The sequence below is a fragment of the Zonotrichia leucophrys genome, chromosome 9 (genome assembly GCF_028769735.1).
Source record: "Zonotrichia leucophrys gambelii isolate GWCS_2022_RI chromosome 9, RI_Zleu_2.0, whole genome shotgun sequence".
Lineage (NCBI taxonomy): Eukaryota > Metazoa > Chordata > Aves > Passeriformes > Passerellidae > Zonotrichia > Zonotrichia leucophrys.
This window is the reverse complement of record NC_088179.1, coordinates 9,651,458-9,669,436: the sequence shown is the minus strand read 5'-3', so window position 1 is coordinate 9,669,436 and position 17,979 is coordinate 9,651,458. Positions and strand designations below refer to the sequence as shown.

At 39.9% G+C, this 17,979-nt stretch overlaps 1 protein-coding gene across 1 annotated transcript in view; it reads left to right on the top strand.

The window, feature by feature from the left end:
• The window catches only part of IRS1 (insulin receptor substrate 1), a 68,919-nt gene extending 52,498 nt beyond the window's left edge, over positions 1–16,421 (top strand). Inside the window, exon 3 of the mRNA XM_064721086.1 lies at positions 15,350–16,421. The gene's annotated coding sequence lies outside the window, so the exon portion shown is untranslated. The remainder of the gene's footprint in view (positions 1–15,349) is intronic.
• The last annotated feature ends 1,558 nt before the right edge of the window (positions 16,422–17,979 follow it).

Genomic DNA, 17,979 nt, shown 5'->3' with positions numbered 1-17,979 from the left:
TACGCTGTATTAGAAACCCCAGTGCTGTGGGTTTCTAGTATTGATGTAATTCTTCCTTTGGAAGAGCTGGCTGGCTTAGCTGGACTCCCTTGTTCATTTGGAGTGAGGAAATACTTGTTAGTGCCTAGCAAACCATGCAGGAGGTGCAGCAGGGTTTGGGAATTGGCTGTGCTGCAGCTGCTGTGCAGGGATTGGAGTGTCTGTTTGGCTGTTTCCCAGCTGCTGGAATCTGCCAGGCACACCCACCCCTTTCAACTTGGTATTGTAGCCAGGGGCTTGAACCTGAGGATCTGCTTTTGCCAAAAGAAAGGTATGTATGAAATGACAGAAAAAAACTGTGAGGCACAGGGCCTGTTAGAGATGCTCTGCACTGTGAATAGAAAGTGCTTAGTAATGACATTTCAAAATTATAGTATTTTCCATAAATGATAATAAAATTCAAAATTAAATAATCTATTCCTGTGCTTTTGCCTTCCTGCCACCCAGCTGATAGGTTTCAAAATGAACTATCAGCTGCAGAAGGAGCTGCACGTTGTGGGGCAAGAAGTACAGTTAGTTTCCTGAGCTGAAAAGGGGCCACATCCACAGGTGAGGAGGGGCAGGGGGAGGCCTCTCTGCTGTAATTTAATCTGAAGCACAGATAAATTGTTTTCTAAGTCAAAGCAATAAAATGTTCCCTCTTGGTGAGCCAGTGGTATACTGATTAATAAATGACTGCTGCTTTCTTGTTGCTTTTACAGCCTGTAAGATGGAGGGGCTTAAAGCTTTGGGGGATATTTAGGTGTGTAAACACAAGATTAATTTGTATTTTATTTTATATGGGCATATATGGGTGCTAATACCTTATTTGATCTTCACAGAAACAACAACCACCAAGTGCAGAGAGTGGTTTAAAATGATAGCAAAGCTAAATATTGCTTGTTAATAGTTTGATTTCTGTATTGTGAATATCAGAGCCTCTTGTAAGCTTTTTTCTGATAAGTGTTCAAATCACTGAAAATAAAAGTCAAGGTATATTCTCACAAGACACTGAGCCTCTCAGTAAAACAGCCTCTCAGTAAGCTGTTTTCCCCTATCAGCTCCTTGCCTCTCCTGACTTCTTTTGGCTGTGGCTGTAATGCAGGTTACAGAGGTATTTGAACTGCTTTGTTGCAGGTGAAGGCAAAAGGTGCTTTAAATACTGGCAGCTCAAAGCACTGAAACGCTGTTGCTCACCCAAAGGCTGTCCCTTAAGTGCTGAGTGACTCCAGTGTCCCTGTTTTACCTCTCAAAAGCTGAACCTGCAGGCAGCTTCAGGACAAAGAGTGATGTGACCTTTGCAAGCTTCTGGGTCATGTTTTGAGCTCATAGTTTTCTAACAATTGATAAATCTGCACATAATTTTTACCTGGAGCTGGACCATAGCAGATACTGTAGACATTTGAAGGAAATGCTGAAACAAATTTTCCTTTATGCTTGCCTATATCAACAAACTAAGGGTGCCTGTATGTGCTGCGTGCATGTATGCATATATTTCTGTAAGCAGTCTGTGTGTGTGGAGGGAGGGGGAGATAAAACCACTTTGTGGCAAATGGAGGCAAAAAGTGGGATAGGTCACATGAAAACACATCTGAATGATTGCAGTGTCAAGGCTGGTGGAAGGGGTGGTCTGCAGTAAAGTAAAATGTCCCTTTTTGGTCCCAGCTACCTGGCAGCAGGAGCTGCTGTACCCTTTGGAGTACCCAGCCTGCTTGGGCTTCAGTTTGCAAAATATTACAGGGAATGCAGTGTTTTAAAGCTACTGTTGTTTTGTCCTTCATTAAGGCACAACATGTTTGGATTTTTATGGAGAATATCTTAAAGACTGGATGCTTTGGCAGTGTAAACAACTGGAAAAGGAGAATGCATCTGTTTTCTATTACAATCTAATATTATGCTCATCTGTGGCTTCTAAGTAATGGGCACTTGTTTACATATTACAGAATATAGTTTATAATTTTATAAACATAGTTTATAGTTGCATATTGGTTTCCTAAATAAAAGAAAGAAAAGCAGTCGTGGCTTATGGTAATTCTTGCACTGAGACAGTCCTGGAAGTCCAGAGAAGCAGCTGGTATCCAAGGGTGGGAATGAAAAGCCTCTGCTTTCTGCACTGCCTTTCCCATAGCTCAAATACTGCGTCTCCTTATGCTCAAATCTGTTTGGTACTACTACTGACTTCTGCTTACTAAGTTTAGGATTTGTTGTAAATGAAGATTATAGCATTGTTTTCCTGTAACCGAATCTGATTTGTAAACCCTTAAGTGGAAAATAAGGTCTTCTTCTTTAAGTGTTTCAAAGCACAATGTCAGTAGATGTCTGTGTACTTCCCTGGTTTAATCACTACATCCAAATTGCAGCTGTGGAATATTTCCAAAGCCCTGTTTTCCTTTCTTACATTTCCATTAATTTTCAGTGGAGCATGGCTTTGTTGAATGAATTGGGTTACTATTGTCTGAATCTCAAATACATCACATAACTGTAGTGGACAGTTCAACATTTAGAATCCATAGCTTTGAAATCTTACACATCTGAATGTATTATTACTATTTGTTGATGTAAGATTGCTGTGACTGAAGGAACAATGTAGAAAAAACTGGTTATTTACTCCTCTCTTGAATGCTTAAGCTTACAGTACACTTCAAGCAGCAGTAAAGGAGTCATCTGAGCACAGAAGAGAAAATAAAGAGTATGGAAATGTGTAGATACATTCCTAAGCCCAGAAGAAGAAACCTGACAAATAAAAAAGTAGACAAAGATGAGAGGTTCATGGGTCTTTTTATTAAAAATCTGTGATTACAATTATGCAAGAATCTGATGCTCTGAGTTAAATTTAAAATGATTGTTTCATTTGCCCTATGAGGAAGTTCAGGGTATTTTAACTATGTTTCTTTTTCTTTTGAAAATATATATTACAAGAAGATTTTTCACTTAAAAAGTCATATGAATGTCTGTATTGTCTATATTTTTCATGGTAAAATAGCAGAACATCTAATTTGCTCCTATTTTTGACAACTTTTCAGTGCTTAAGGCAGAAATTTCCCATGCTTGTTACTAGTCTCCTTCCAGTTGAAATTCACTGGAAAGCTTTAGCTGAAAGAATTTAACCATCCTCAGTGAGATGAGAACTCCTTTTTCATCCTTTCCAAGCACAGCTTCAGACACTGCTGATGTTTTGCAGATTTTGAAGTGACCTTGAAGTTTGGAAGGAAGCAATTGCTCCATTTCAGGGGGTGTATTTGCCTGAAAGCCACACTGTGTTATGTCAATACTCTGAGTAACTGAGAAATGCCAAGTTGCATTTACAGTAGAACCTGCTACACCTTCAGGTATTATTTGAAAAAGCTGTGGCTCCCACTGTGTGAGCTTCCACAGACCTTGATGGCACTTTTCTCTTAGCAACCAGGACTGCAAGCTGGGAGAGAATCACAGACCAAAATGAAAGTTTGAGAGGCAGTTTTTTCTTGCTGAAATACCAGGACTTTGACTGAAAGAAAAAGTTCCAGTGTTTGTATTTCATCATATTGTCTCTGTAGAACAAAATGCCAACAGATGCTGCAGAAACTCCTGACTTCTAGTTGTCATGATTCTTAATTCAAACTAAACATTGCATTAAACCTTATGCATAGTTAGCAAGTGGAGAGAGATGAATACTTAATTATTGAGAGTGGAGAACATATAATAGAAAAACAGTGATTACCAATATAGGATGTATTTATCTGTAGAAAATAACTGTAGCTAGTTTTCCCCTTCTCCTTCTATAATAACTTTATTTCTGACAGTCCTCAGAGTTTGAACTGAGAATCATACATTTTGTCTGACAATATGGAGGTTTGGGGGGGAGGGTGTTTGTTTTTGAGGCAGGGAACTGTCGTGGTTTTGGAGAGCTTTTTTGTCCAGTAATGCAGCTGAACTACTTTTTTCATGCTACTGTAGCCCACTTTAGATCCTTTTTGTATATACATACATTGGTAGTGGTGTTACACTCTTACCTTTTGTACTTGTGATAAGTAGAAAATGCATATTACAGAACAATGTGATTGGCAATATACCTTGATAAATTCTAAACTGCAAAATATTTTTTTTTGTATGATAACATATTTATAGAGTTTTCTTTTGTTCCTTAAGTGATTTGAAATGATGAAGCATATCTTCAGAAAAGCTTTAATTATACGAGAAATCTGCTGTTGCTGGAAAACAGATGTACAAAATAACATTGACTGAGATCTCTTTAGTTGCTGTGCTGTGTACTTTTTTTACTGCAAAAGACCATGAAAATTGAAGTTTTATAACAAAAATACTAGCTTTATCTTAATTAAAATCTTCATTTAAGAGAACTGGAGCTTAAATTAAAATATTTTTGGCTCTGGCATGAAGATACAGATTGAAAGTAGAAATTGTGATAATCTGTCATTCTTCATATGTCTTCTTTACTATAACTCGGCCATTCAGAGTACTGGAGGTACAGGGAGTTTCCAAATGAATACAAAAGTTAAAAAACCAATGCAGTATTCTGTTGGATAAGGGGGGATCTGAGGAAGAATTTATAGATAGCTTCTGAAAGCAGAAATTGTTTTAAAAGGGACTGAGCTGTAAAACTTCTTGAAAACTGCACTGCTGCTTGTCACAACCACTGATTAGTTTTTAAATTATATTTAAAATTTTATTTTATAATTTCCCTCTATGTTTCACGCTGCCTTCATCCATCTCAAGCATATCTTTGATCTGTACTTGCTCCTTGAAGTATAATGCAAGCTTCTGTTTTTTAAGTTACATCTATAAGGCTGAATGGAACATTACCCTCCTTGTTTGACCTCCCACATGCGATACACAATCCATTAAATCTCATGTAATATTTAAGAATTTAATACATTCTTTGCATAACATAACAGTAATAATACTGACAAAACACTGCTCCAAGCAAAACTGCTTATACAAACAGCTGATGTGTGAGCAGTGGAGCTAATGAAGCTGTGTTTCTATAGATTTTCTCATTTATTAACTGGCCCCTTCCCCTCTGCAGCTTCTGTGGAGGATCTGACTGTGCTGGGCTGATGAGGGAATGGATGCAGGGCTTGAGCTGGGTGCTGACCACCCTGCTCTCCTCTTCATTTTGGGGAGAATTTCAAATGTATCATCAGGTACTTTTGTAATCGTTGAGACTATCAGCAGGCCAAGTTGGGTACAGATTCTTCTCTTGGTTGAGAGGACTGGGTGGCCAATGGTACAAGTCTGTGTGGTAGGTTACGAGAACAGAGAGCTTTCCATTTTAGGAGATTATGAAGTGCAGTGATACAGCATGATAAGGCTGGAATTTCATATATTTTGTCAAGTTTAATTCTAGAGGATGTTTTCAGTCACTGATTAACCAAGACATCTTAATTATATGTGATATTGTGTGCAGATCCTTTAGTGTGCATGCTAAGCCTTTAATCTGTGCTGCTATATGCTTTTAATTTTCAATTGACTTATACTAATAGCTTCTAAAAGGTTATCCTTAATGCTGGATTTGACAACTCATGGATGATTTATGTGTGACAATAATACAGTGTCTGTTATCATCTAGTGAGATTTTTACTGATACTCTTGTGAACAACTTTGATTATATGGAAAGGATTTCATGTGGCATGTTTTTTTTTTTAAGTTTAAAATATCTGACTGAAAATTCTGAGATGAGAAAAACTTTCACCTAGTTTGACTTTTGCTTGTGTAATTATAGAGTTTCACAATGCTAGATTGGTGTTGCAATTAAATAGCTAATGTGACTGTTGATTAGTTTCCCATTTGAAATCATGGCAACTGAACAAGTGAAGGTTAGTCCATTTAGGCTGTCAGTAACTTTAGAATATAATATTGGCAGTCATTCAGGCTTTTAAGATTTTGTTGAATGAAACTCAAAAGAAACAGCAGTAAAATACTTGATTGGTCTAATTGGTCTTTATCATTTGGATTTAATTCACAGCTGTATCCAAATAGGGCTCCCCCCTGCCCAAGTGCCTGCCAGGTGCTGCCTCCTCTGCTCTTCAACCTTGAGATAGCTTCATTGTTTTGAATGAGATTGTGTTTCCTTTGTGCCCTATATTTACTATTTTCTTGTTACTATGGTTTCTGGAAATAAATTAGATGACAATTGTTTTGAAAACCTAATCTATATACAAACAAGTTTTTCAGTGTTTAAATACTGCAATGAAGAGTTTAGCATGGACTATCTCAGAGCTTATTAAAGTGCTCAGTGTTGTTACTGAGGTTAATCCCATAGCAGTCCGGGGTACTTTGATTGGCAATTCAGTAGGAGGAAAAGGGTACAGCTCTTGTTTTACCAATGAAGGCTTATTTTCTGATGTTGGAATTTTTTTGTCTTGTTTGGTTTTTTTTCTCCAGCTAAAAATTCTATTGTAGAATGTAGAGTTTTCTTAATTTTATGAATCTGTTTTAATGTGGAATAATGCTTGGCTGTATGTAGTCACACTCAAATGCTATTTATTTTTGTAAGCATTGATAATTTTGCCTCCCACCCTCGTGCATACGGGTTGTTGGAGTTTCAGACCATGGAGCACAAAACATACATTTCCCACAAAAAATGTATTCTTCAGTTTGTAGGAGCAATCCAGGAACGAGGCATTTTTTCAGTTCTTTTTATTCTCAGCAGTGTGTGGCTGCCCAGTGGTTTATTTATAGCACCTTGTCCAGATGCTGCCCTGCGTCTGTCTTCATGTGGGCACTGTCAAGACATTACCACCCTGCTGTGTGCCCCTGGCACAGTCTGAACTCTGCTGGCAGGTAGCAGTTCTCAGCTCAAAGGCAAGGCGCTGAGACACAGGAGGATTAGGGCAGAAAAATGATGCCCTAGATATTATAGTGACTGTGCATGTTTGAGACTTCACAACTTCCTCCTCCTCACTATGAAATTTCATGTAGAAAATAGATGGGGTTTTATCTTTTCCTTGAGACTAAGACAGAGTAACTTGAGTAAAACTACAGAGCAAATCAAAGCAAGGGCAGAATTAGATTTCAGGTCTTTCTGCATGTGGCTGTGTGCTTCTCCAGCTGGCTATAGGTTGTATACCCCAACCACAGCACTTCACTGTTGGCAGCTTTTGAGTATGGCTGATGCTTTGAATTTCAGTTATCAGCTTAAGTGTCAAAGGAGTCTGAGCACCAGGTTTGAAGTGGTGGGAAGAGGAAGATGCCATGTGAGTCTTAGAGAAGTTTTGCAATTTACAGTAGACAGGAAAGGTAAAAAGGTCAGGTCAAATGAGTGCAAATTACTAGAAAAAAATTGTGAATGTATGTGGATGAAACATGAAAATGCATTCATACAGAAACTAATGATGTTGTATGTCAGTAGTTTTCTAGGATTTCTTATCTTGGTCTACAAAGCAGAAAACAATGTGTCAAAGCAGTAATTGTAGTTAATTTCATGTCAGACTGATACCTCAGTGGTACCTCAGTGAAAAACTAAATCTGTGGTTAAACTATTGTTTTCCAGTCCAGCTTCAAGATGTAACAAGCTTGGCTGTTGCTCTTTGCTTTATACCAAAGGCCTTCTCCTTTCCCTTTATTAAAGCATAGCCTCTAATTTGTTTCCAGCTGTTTCTGCTGTATGGTAGTTTTTATACTACAGAGTAGCAGACAGTTTCAAAATAATGGATTCTTTCATTCTACCTTGGCTTTCCAAACTTCTTGGTAAAATTTTGTCAACTTTATATTTCATTTGTTCTTATCCCTTCCCTGCTTTGTATTCCCTGCATGCTTCTCACAATGTGTTTTCCAGTACATCCTTATTAACCTTTTTTGATACTTAATGCGCTGTTGTTTTGAATTGAGGAAGTGTTTCATCCAAAATCACTGCAGAACTTCCTTCCCACGCTGCTGCCCAGACGTGCTGCAGACTAGCTGCTTAATTTGCACTGGCAAAATTTCAAAGTGAAGGTCAGCTGGCCAGGTTATCCCCCCGCGGGGCTTCTGTATCCCTTCCTAAATGCCATTTTTCTTCTGTTTGCTCTGTGTTTTCCCTTTATTTGGTCCATTGGGAGGAAAATGGCTCCAGAAAAGTTGAATGGTGTGACTCCTTCCTTGCTTTAAATTGTAACTCTCACAATTTAGCATGTATCATGGAAACAGTTTCAAGGCACTTTAGGCTATTTATTTAGGGTTTTTTACATGTTGTCAGAGAAAAGTAATTCTGTCAGAAAATGAGCATTTTAAAGTTGGGTCAGAAAAGCCCAAGAAAAAATGGTAAGGTTTGGCTTCTGGAATGGGGAACTAGCCCTGAGTGCCAGAATGGCATGTTAAATACATATTCACAGAAAGATAAGGATATTCAGCAGCTGAAATATATTCTGATTATGTGGTAGCTACACTGTGTGTTATGTGTTGCTAAGCTCTACTGCTGATGTAATTTACTTGATATAATATGAGCACAGCTTCAGTGCACTCAATTTGGATCAAAATTAATTGTGTATATTTAAATTGCTGACAAGCTGAGGGGGTGTGAGTGCATCTAAAGGCACCCAGGTCATCTGCTTCCCTATAGTCAGAGCAGTTGTATTGATTCCCAGCATTGGTGAGTTTGTTGAATTCGAAACTACCATTAAAGTAATTTATTTTGAACTCCTAAGAAAGTTCCTAAAAAAGCTCCTTTGAAGAACAAATTGCATAATGATGTTGTTTCTGGGTTCCCCTTATTAATACTGTCGATATTTGCTTAAATGTTTGATAAAGGTAGAAACTGAGCAGTGTTTGCTCTTGAAGGATACAGCCATACAAAGTGTACTTCTCCAGAGCTTTCTCGAACTGGATGTGGATTATTGGGTCATCGTGAGAGGTGTGAATGCCACAAATTCTTCAGGGTTAGACTCCGCAGACTCGTGAGCTGAACAGTATGAATTCCAAAATAAGGAATTATCCCAGTTGTAGAATTTGCAAGTCTATTTGAATCTTAAAGACACAAGCAGTGTTGTCCTGTGAGGACTAAAGCTGTTAATGAGGTGGTGCACATTTAAGGTTTGATACTGCTTTCATTATTGCAGTCTGGGGAGGAGAAGAGACCTTGGCCAGCAGTGGCTTTAGCTGAAGGATATCAAACACAAACGGCGCTGCCAAGTGTATTAGACGAGTTTTATGAGAAGATTTGGGATGAACTTGGAGTATTGATCCCTGCCTTCATAGTAACATCATTATTTTCAGTCCCGAAACAAAGGGATTTTCTCTGTTTTATAAGCCAGACTCAGCCTTTAGCTGATTACTCAGACTATTAGTAAAGGAAGGGAAAGATCCACACCTTCAACCCTTAAAAAGTTTGAAGACACAAACATGAGAATTCCATTTACAGCACTACACCTTTTAATGAGAAAGACTCTGCCCATGTTTTTCATTTCATAGAAATCAACCAACCACAAACCTACAGGCTGCATCTTGGATTTTTGTTACTTGCAACTGCTGGACACTTGTTTTGTTTTATGGCTTGCTTAGCTGTGCCAACACAAGAAAAGTTGTAGAATTTCTTTACAAAACATGCTATTGAGTTTAAGCTCTTTCTTTCTAAATTTCATTGTATTTTGTTTCTTTTAGTCTCCCAAAACCACAAAAATTTGGAAACTTCTTTTTTCAAAATTGAAAAGATGAAATATTTAATCAGAAATTCAGTATTTGGGTCATCAGTCTTGTTCAAACCCCGAACTGCTACTGATTTTGTGTAATAGAGCAGGATATCCCTTCAGTATTTTTTCTACATAGAAACTTTGTGATTTCCTTTTTCTAGTATGTTTTACGCCAGTGCAGAGAGCTGGCTGGTGTCATCTTTTTGGTGGAACCAGGCAAATGTGACCTGCAGCAGCTTCCCTCTCTCCTGTGGCAGGTGCTCGGGACAGGCAGCCTTGGCTTTGTGTCTGTGGCTGCAGCTTTTCTTGCTGACCTCAGTGATGGGTTGAGTTTTCTCTTGAATGAGTTTAAATCAGGTTGACATGCTGTAAAGCTGAAATCAAACATACGAATTCTTTGCTGGGCAGAAGCTCATCCAAAGAATGTGTGTGGTTCAGTTTGTGCTTTCCCACTGTACTTACATCCCAGGAAATGGGTTCAGAAATGTAAAAACCTGGTTCTGGCTCATCATCTTATTTTTAAAGTCTCCTAGTTGTTGTTTTTTCCCACCTTCTCTTTCTGGGGAATAGAAGAAAATTTTCTGCTGTAGTGAAGATGGCTTTGTTTTTTTTCCAGGGCTGTACATGAACTTTGTCTGAACCAATAGCAGAAAGCTACTATCATTTGTAAGTGGTCTTTAGGTTCCTTCCTCCAGCAGTGGAGAGTTCCTTCCTCCTCTATAAAAGACAAAACCGGGTGGAAGCACCAAATTCACTTATTCTGCTTTGTAGGAAAGGACTTGGTGAAACCCAATCTACAGTAATTCCCCATTTAAGACGTGCACGGGAAAGCTGAAATAGGCATTTTGGGGTACAAGGAAGAAAATCTTATCTATTAAATGTAGATTACAGCCTGACAAGTTAAATAGCCATGTTGTAATGACTTTGTTTGGTTCTGTTTGGAATTGCTTTTGTTCGACCCGGGCTGCAATTAACGCGCTGGAGCAGCCATTGTTCCTGCCCGCATTCCTTGGCTCTTGCGGCGTCCGGGAGTGGGGAAGCACTGCAGCTTATTTGCATCTCTTTGAAAAGGAGTTACTTGAACTAGCTGAAATTTTGGTCGATGTTTTTAATTTATCCGAAGAAGATGCTTCCCGTGCCTGTGTGCACGTTGGTAATGCCGGGGAAAATGTAAACAGGCACTGCTTGCGCTCACCGTGTGGGGAGCGCGGCACGGGGCTGCCTTGGGTTTGTGCGGGGTAGGTGCGCAGCGTGTGCTTGGAATTAGTGATGGCTCATGCAGGTGTCACCAAGACGAGCTGTGTAAGAGTTCAAGACTTCTTGAGGTGTTTACTGTGTATGGGATCTCTAAGGACACCCCGTTATAGCTGTGCAGGCAATGGTGCGGCAGAGAGCTCGGCTGGTGGAGTCCTGCGTGAGTCCTCCCGGGGATGTTCTCAGTGGTTCTCCTTTTGTTCCAAGCTTTTCTTCATGAGCTTTTTATTTTTTATGAGCTAGATTTGTTCGTGATGTGGGAAGCCACCACACACAGAATGAGGTGATCTGTATGATCCTAAAGTAAACAACAAATGCACTTCTAAAACCTTTTGTTTATGACTCGTAACTGTGACAAGGAGTCTTCAACTAGTCCTTGCTCATGGTTTCAAATGAGGTGTTGATGTGGTAGGTACACTTCTGGAAAATGTATTTGGTTAATGGCAAGGTTAATGGCAGAGCTGCAAAATATCCTCATTTGGTAGATCGAGAAAATAATCTACATTTTCTTCATTCAAGAACTGTCTTTTCATTGACCTGGCTCTGTCACCTGTGGAGTTGTTTCCCAAACAGATGCCAGCTGACCCTGGGAAGGGGTCACAGTTGCCGAGCAGGTCTGATGTTTGGGAGCTGTGTTTTGCCCTGCTGTGCTAATCAGTGACAAAGTAGTTGCATTTATTTGCTGACATGATGGTGGAACTTCAACAGCAACTTCATGTTATTGGACTGTTTTGAAATTAAATGACTCTTTGGAAGGGCATTTCTATTGGTGTTTTAGGGACAAGACACATTATTGGCTCTTAATAGCAAATGGAAGTTTAAGTTGGCTACTGGAAAGCCTTTTGCTGGAACATTGCTTGAGTTTTCACTTATATTTGCTTTGTTTTCTTTTTTTCCTCCTTGGTTACTTTCAAAGAGAATGGAGTGTAAGGAAGGAGTAAGGATTACATTTTAAGTGTAGTTTAGCAACACTTATATTATGTATGAAAATTCTGTTTAACTTCAGAAAAGATATATTAAGCTGTCTAGACACTCTGCTCTTAGTTCAAAATTTAAGTACTCTTCTTCTCCAGCTTCCCAATAATGGAAATAAAATGAAATATCACCTTATTTTTAGTTACTGGATTTAAGAATGGGATTTCAGCTGTAATAGGAACTGCAGCTAGCTGTGCTGTATCCATCCTGGACTAAGAGATTTGAGAAGGAAGCTTTGCCAGCTGGAACGTGCCTCAGTGTTATCTGCATGTGTGTTGTAACAGATGTTGAGCAGAGACTACTTGTCAGAGGTACCTTGTAGGAACTTTTAAAGATGCTTGTTTGTTTCAGTACATTTTTCTTGCATCACTAACTTTTTCCATAAAGTCAACCACAAACTGCATTATTGGGGACTCCAGCTGAAACTTGTGGTGAATAGGAAATAGATTAAACACAGGTTTTCCCTTTTCTCTGGTTGCCAGCAGTGATGTCAGTAGTTTTAATGATCCTTACCTCAGCTCACTGCTGTCCTCACGCTCTCTATTAGAACACTTGTCTTCTGCACTGTTTTGTGTGTTGTTAAGGAAATGCTGATGGCTGGAGGTATCCAGCCCATTACTTCATTTCCAAATAAGGTTCTTTCACCTTAAAGCACACTGCAATAGCTCACTAAGGAGAGAGGTTTGTCAGATTGCTTTGTCAAAAATTCAGGAAATACTCTTTTGAAGTCCAGCAAAGAACATTTGTATGCTAAAAGTGAGGATAGTGCTTTTGGCTTGTGCATAAGGCACAAGTAATGGATCCAAGGTTTATAGGATGAGTGTATTTCCAGTGACCTCAGAGGAGCAGCTTTGCTCTGAGATAGTCTGTTTGCTACACATCTTAGTGCATTCAGGCAGAACAAGCACCACTGGACTGTAGCAGTAGTGTGGGTTGTCATTCTCAGTTACTCAGTTCGTGGTTTGTTGAAAGAGATTGGTCAGAGGAGTTGGGTATGAAAGCCACTAATTGCAATCAATAGTTTCAGATGGTCCTTAGCAAAGATCTTTGTTGGTTTTTGGTTTTTTTTTTTCCCTTCTCAAAATTAGAAGAAAACAAAAACTACCAGTGCATCTTTAGAGAGGGTGACAGATTTTCATGCTGTGCTGCTGAAGATCTGGAGGTGTAAGTACAAGCTTGAAAATGCTCCATGCCCCTGTGTCCTGTCATGCCTGCAGCTGACGTTGGTATGAAATTCAGCCCGTACCAGGTCATGTCCTACATGATTCTGGCTCTTCATCCTGTCTCCAGCTCTTGGATACTTCAGGCTTCTGTGATTTTTCACATTTTTTACACATGTGCAGGACTATAATGTACAAGCGTTGTAACTGTGGGTTTCTTCAGTTTTCTTTGCTTAGCGAATTCTTCTAGGAATTGTTTTGTTTTTCCCATAGACTTGTTACCCTCTTTCTTCCTCTGCTCTTCTGACTTTGGAATCCAGGAATAAATGCCCTCCAGTAGTGGTTGAGATGACTTCTTGGCTGTATTGATGGAATTGGTGAGGAGTTGGATGGGACAGGCTGTTTTGTTCAATACATGATGTAATTGAGTTTAGATGACCTCGTTTAGATGAATACTGGTGAAGAGGCGTAGAACTTGGCCCTGATGCTGCAAATCATGTATTATTTATGTTCTTAAAATCTCTCAGCAGAATCAAGTCTGGCCATGTAGAAAAGCTGTTTCTTGCTGTCCTTCCACATGCCCTGATGGTTTGGTCCTTGCTGGGGGCACCCAGCAGTTCCTCTGGCCCTGCTGGATGGGAGCTGGATGTGGAACACCCACCTTGGATATGCAGCACACACATCACGCACACTTTGCCCCTCCATTTCAACAAGCCATTTCTCTTTTGTTGCTTGTCTTTATTAATAAAGTATGGCATTGCTGGCTAATTTTAGGTCAAATGTAGTTGAAAGCTGACAGCTATGTGAAGCTGTGTATAGATATTTGGGTAGGAACATTCCAGTAGATCGCAATGTGAGTGCAGAGGAAAGTTGAAAGTAAATAAGAGATCTGTGAGATAATTCTCCAGGGAGTTTTCACAGCATACCACACATCATTTGCAGGGATAGGCTTTCCTTTCACTTGAAGGACCACACAAAGTAAATTTTGTTTCTTGTGCAATTAAAGAATATAGGACAGGAGGTCTTTTCAGTTTTTTCAGTTCAACGTGTCTATGGGAAGCCTTTATTTGAACTGAGGAAAATGCACTGTTTACCTGTCTTTTCAGGAGCACAGTTAATATTGAACAAAGAAATAGGCACACTTTTATGTAAAATATGAGTCTTACTTCAGCAGGTTTTGCTAAAACTATTGAAATGTAAATGCTGGTAGTCCTCTAACCCCAGTTTAAAGAGAAGTTGTATTCATTTCAGTGCTGCGTGGTTCAGTCCCCAGTGGGTCTGGCTGCGTGTCAGTGGTGTGCAGGGAGGAACTGGGACTGTGGTGTGGGAGGCCCAGGGGTGCTGGGCAGTGGGGACACCAGGGCTGTGTGTGTGGCCAGCCAGTGCCACAGGGCCTCAGGAGCAGTGGGAGGCAGCCCTGGTGCCCCAGCGTGTGACCTCAGCTCTGTGTCCCCCAGCAGGGACTGTGCTCCCCATGGGGGCTGGAGCAGCTGCCAGCAGGACACGAGGCCATCCAGCCCCGAGTGCATCCTGCTGGGCACTGCCTTGCTCCTCAGCAGGGCTGGGGTGACAGCCTGCCTGGGGAGAGCAGAGGCCAGAGGACTTTCTCACCCAGACTGGTGCGCTGTGCACTGGGTCAGGGGGGCTGCAGCAGATGAGGAGAACGGGGGTACAGGGTCAGAGGCAGCTTCTGGTATTCATTGGCCTCTAAACCTGTGCTGTGCATTATCAGGGCTGCAGGACCTTGTTATTCACCCAGCCCTCTCTCAGAGGGAAGCAGAATGTTGATAAATTTATGGGCTTTACCAGGATTTTCTATGTACAATTTTTTTTTTGGACTTGTGTGTCAAATAGGGAGTGGTAATGCTGCACCCTGAATGCTCCATTCCTTGGTCATCCTTCCCAGGCCAGCCTGGTGTTTGCAGGTGGCCAGGAAGGCCTCTTGTAGGGCCTGACATGCACTGAATCTTTCTTGTAGCTGGTAAAAATGCCAACAGCAGGCTGGTGTTTGGAGCTTTCCTTTCTCTTGTTACAGGAGCTTGTCAGAGTTAATCAGTATGGACATTTAAATTGTTTCTGCTTAGGTGAATCTCTTGCAAGTTTTAAATGTGTTTCTGACTGCTTTGAATTTTATTGCCAACATCTGTTTTAAATGCTTTGGGGATTCACATGCTTGAGTACAGTTCAGCTGTGTGTGCCATAATTTTTCAAGGTGCTAACACTTTCAGTTTGAATGATAACTGTTTTAAAGAGAAGAAAAACAAAGGAGGGGCAGGGAAATAATTGCAGAAAAGTTCTAAAGTGCTCGTGATGCTAATTTTCTTTCTCTTTCAATTTCAGAATGATGACCTACACAACCTCAACAAATCCTTCTTTTAAACTCATGGGTATCAAGACTATAAATGTTTCATGCTATCACAACTAGGACCTCACCTCCTCCTCCTCTTCCTCTGTAAATGGGTACGATGCATCCAGTTCAGTTTGTTTACTTTACACAAACCTCAGGAGTTGTTGACTGAGCTGCACATCCTGTGTTGTGCCAAGCAGAAGCACTGTGACACCTGGACAACAAGTCTCTCTTACTTCATCCTCTACCATAAGGACTTAGCTGGCCACATGAACTGATGTGCCCACCACTACATCATGGTGAGAATGGGTATTTTACTAGCACATTTACACAACTTCATTTGCTGCTGAAAACCTGTATGACAAATCATCATTGTAAATTATTACATACAAGACATAATGTTGGTTGAAGAGTATTAAATATTTAACATAGGTTTTGATTTATACATGTACTTTTTTAATTAAAATGTAACTTTTCCTACAGCACATCTTTTTTGATGTGGAACTGAGGTATACTATATTCTGTTGTAAACAGAGTGGGGAACCTGCTTAAAACAAGGCTTCTAAGAATAGAGTAGGGTACTATTCTTGTTTTAAGATTGTAATTCAGAAAATAATATAATACGAGTCATTGGTCCCTGGGCCTTGATTGTACAGTCATATTTACTGATACTATCAGTTGTAAGATAACCCTGATGTTGAGCTGAATTCTTTCCAAAAGAAAAATAATTTTGTACTCCTTGTAAAATAATAGTCTGTATTAACTGCAATGAAGACAAACATTACTGTACATGGGTATTTACAAGTGTCAACTTTAATTCATCAATTGCACAGTAACTGACAACAAATCAGAAAAAAGAAATCAAAGTCTTCCATTGTATATATTGTAAAGAAGAAAAACAAACAAACAAAAAAACCCCAACCAACAGGAAACAACAAAGCAAAATGGAAACAAAAAAAGGGTGAACTTTTTAAATTGACTCTTTCCCTGGAATGAAAATGTGGGTGTTTGTAAATTCTGGAAATCTCTTTCTATATGTAATAAACTAGATACTGTTTTATCTGCTGTAGTGGGTTTTGGGTCTTTTTTATTTTCTTGGTAAGCTCTGTCAAATATCTGAAATTGTCCCACCAGGTTTCTTTGATGTTGCCATGGCTTGTCACTGAGAATGGCTGTGGACCACTGTTGCTTAGGAATGAAGTGAAGTGTAATTAGGTGGAGTAGGAGCATGCTTCCTTGCATTCTCTCACTAAAGCCCTTGTTTCAGTTTTCTGGAGACTTTTCAGGATACAGCCCCCATTCCACAGAAGGGGAAGGGCTCACAGAATGTAAAATCACTTGGAAGCCATAGCACGACTTCAGCCTAAAATTTAAAAAGCACAACTCAGATGATTGTCTGGAAATCAGTGCAAGAGGCACGACAAGGAAAAATTCTTCTGTGTCTCTCCTCTGCTTTACACTGATTCTATGCAGATGAAAATTCTTCTGTGCATAGCATGTGCAGAGTCTTAATTCTTTTGGGGACTGGGAAAATACTGAGATCATGGATTTTCAAGTAAAATGTTGTTAAGTGATAATTGAATTTGAAGCCATGTCAGATCCCCGTTGGTCCCTCGTGCTTCCATGAAGCAGCTCCATGGGCTAGTGCACATTCAAAAGAATTCTTGTTATCAGGAAAAAGCAGGCAGGCACAGCAGCAGCTCTACCTGCAGGAAGGCTGTCAGCCCTCAAAGAAGGAATTTCTTCCCCTTGAGATGTTTATGATGTCTGGGATTAGGCTGTGGTTAGTGCAGTGTCCACTTCTGACTGCAGTATAGATGAAGGGGCCATTGCACAGCTGCTCTTCACCTCTCCTTTTGCTGGAGGCTTACCAGTCCCTTTGCTCTGCTGGTATTACTGCACATATAAAACCACTCTGACCTTGTCAAGTCAGAATATTCACTTAAGAAAGGACTTGAAGTTTAAGAATGCTTAAATCATTCCAGATTGGGAACAACTGCAGCAGTGGTGATGCTGGCAGAGTGAGGGTGCTGCTGTGTGGGGAGGCTGCAGCCTGAGAGGGACCTGTGCCTGCCCAAGTGCTGCATTGGAAATCTTGGCCTTTGCTGGCAGAGCAGTCTCCTCCCAAAGGTTCTGATACCCAGCAGTAGCAGACAAGAGGCTTTGCTGCTTTCATATGTCGAAAGGGGCAAGTGGATCTGGAGTAGCTCACCTTTTAGCCTTGATAAGCAGTGATGTGGATTTTTCCAAAGAACCATTAATAACTAAAAAGGCAGCACTTGCTTTAAAAAGAAAGCCACATGCATCAGACCAGTATTTAAATTTGCAAGTTACACATTTTAATTTTATCTTGTTTTTTTGATCTTTTTTTAAAATTTGGTTTATTTGCAATGAAAGCTTGCATGTATTCTGAAGTAAAAACATAAGAACAACTTGCCCTCATCTCCTTTGCCCAGTCTTCTCCATCTTAGTGAATTACATTAAATGTTCACTGTGTTGATTTGGTTGCTGAATATTAGCCTGTGTTGATGTTTAAGTGCCTTGCATAGAAAAGTATGTAATGTCCATTGTGCTTGTATTGTTCCAGGTAATTTGCAGAATCTGGCAATTACTAAAGTCACAA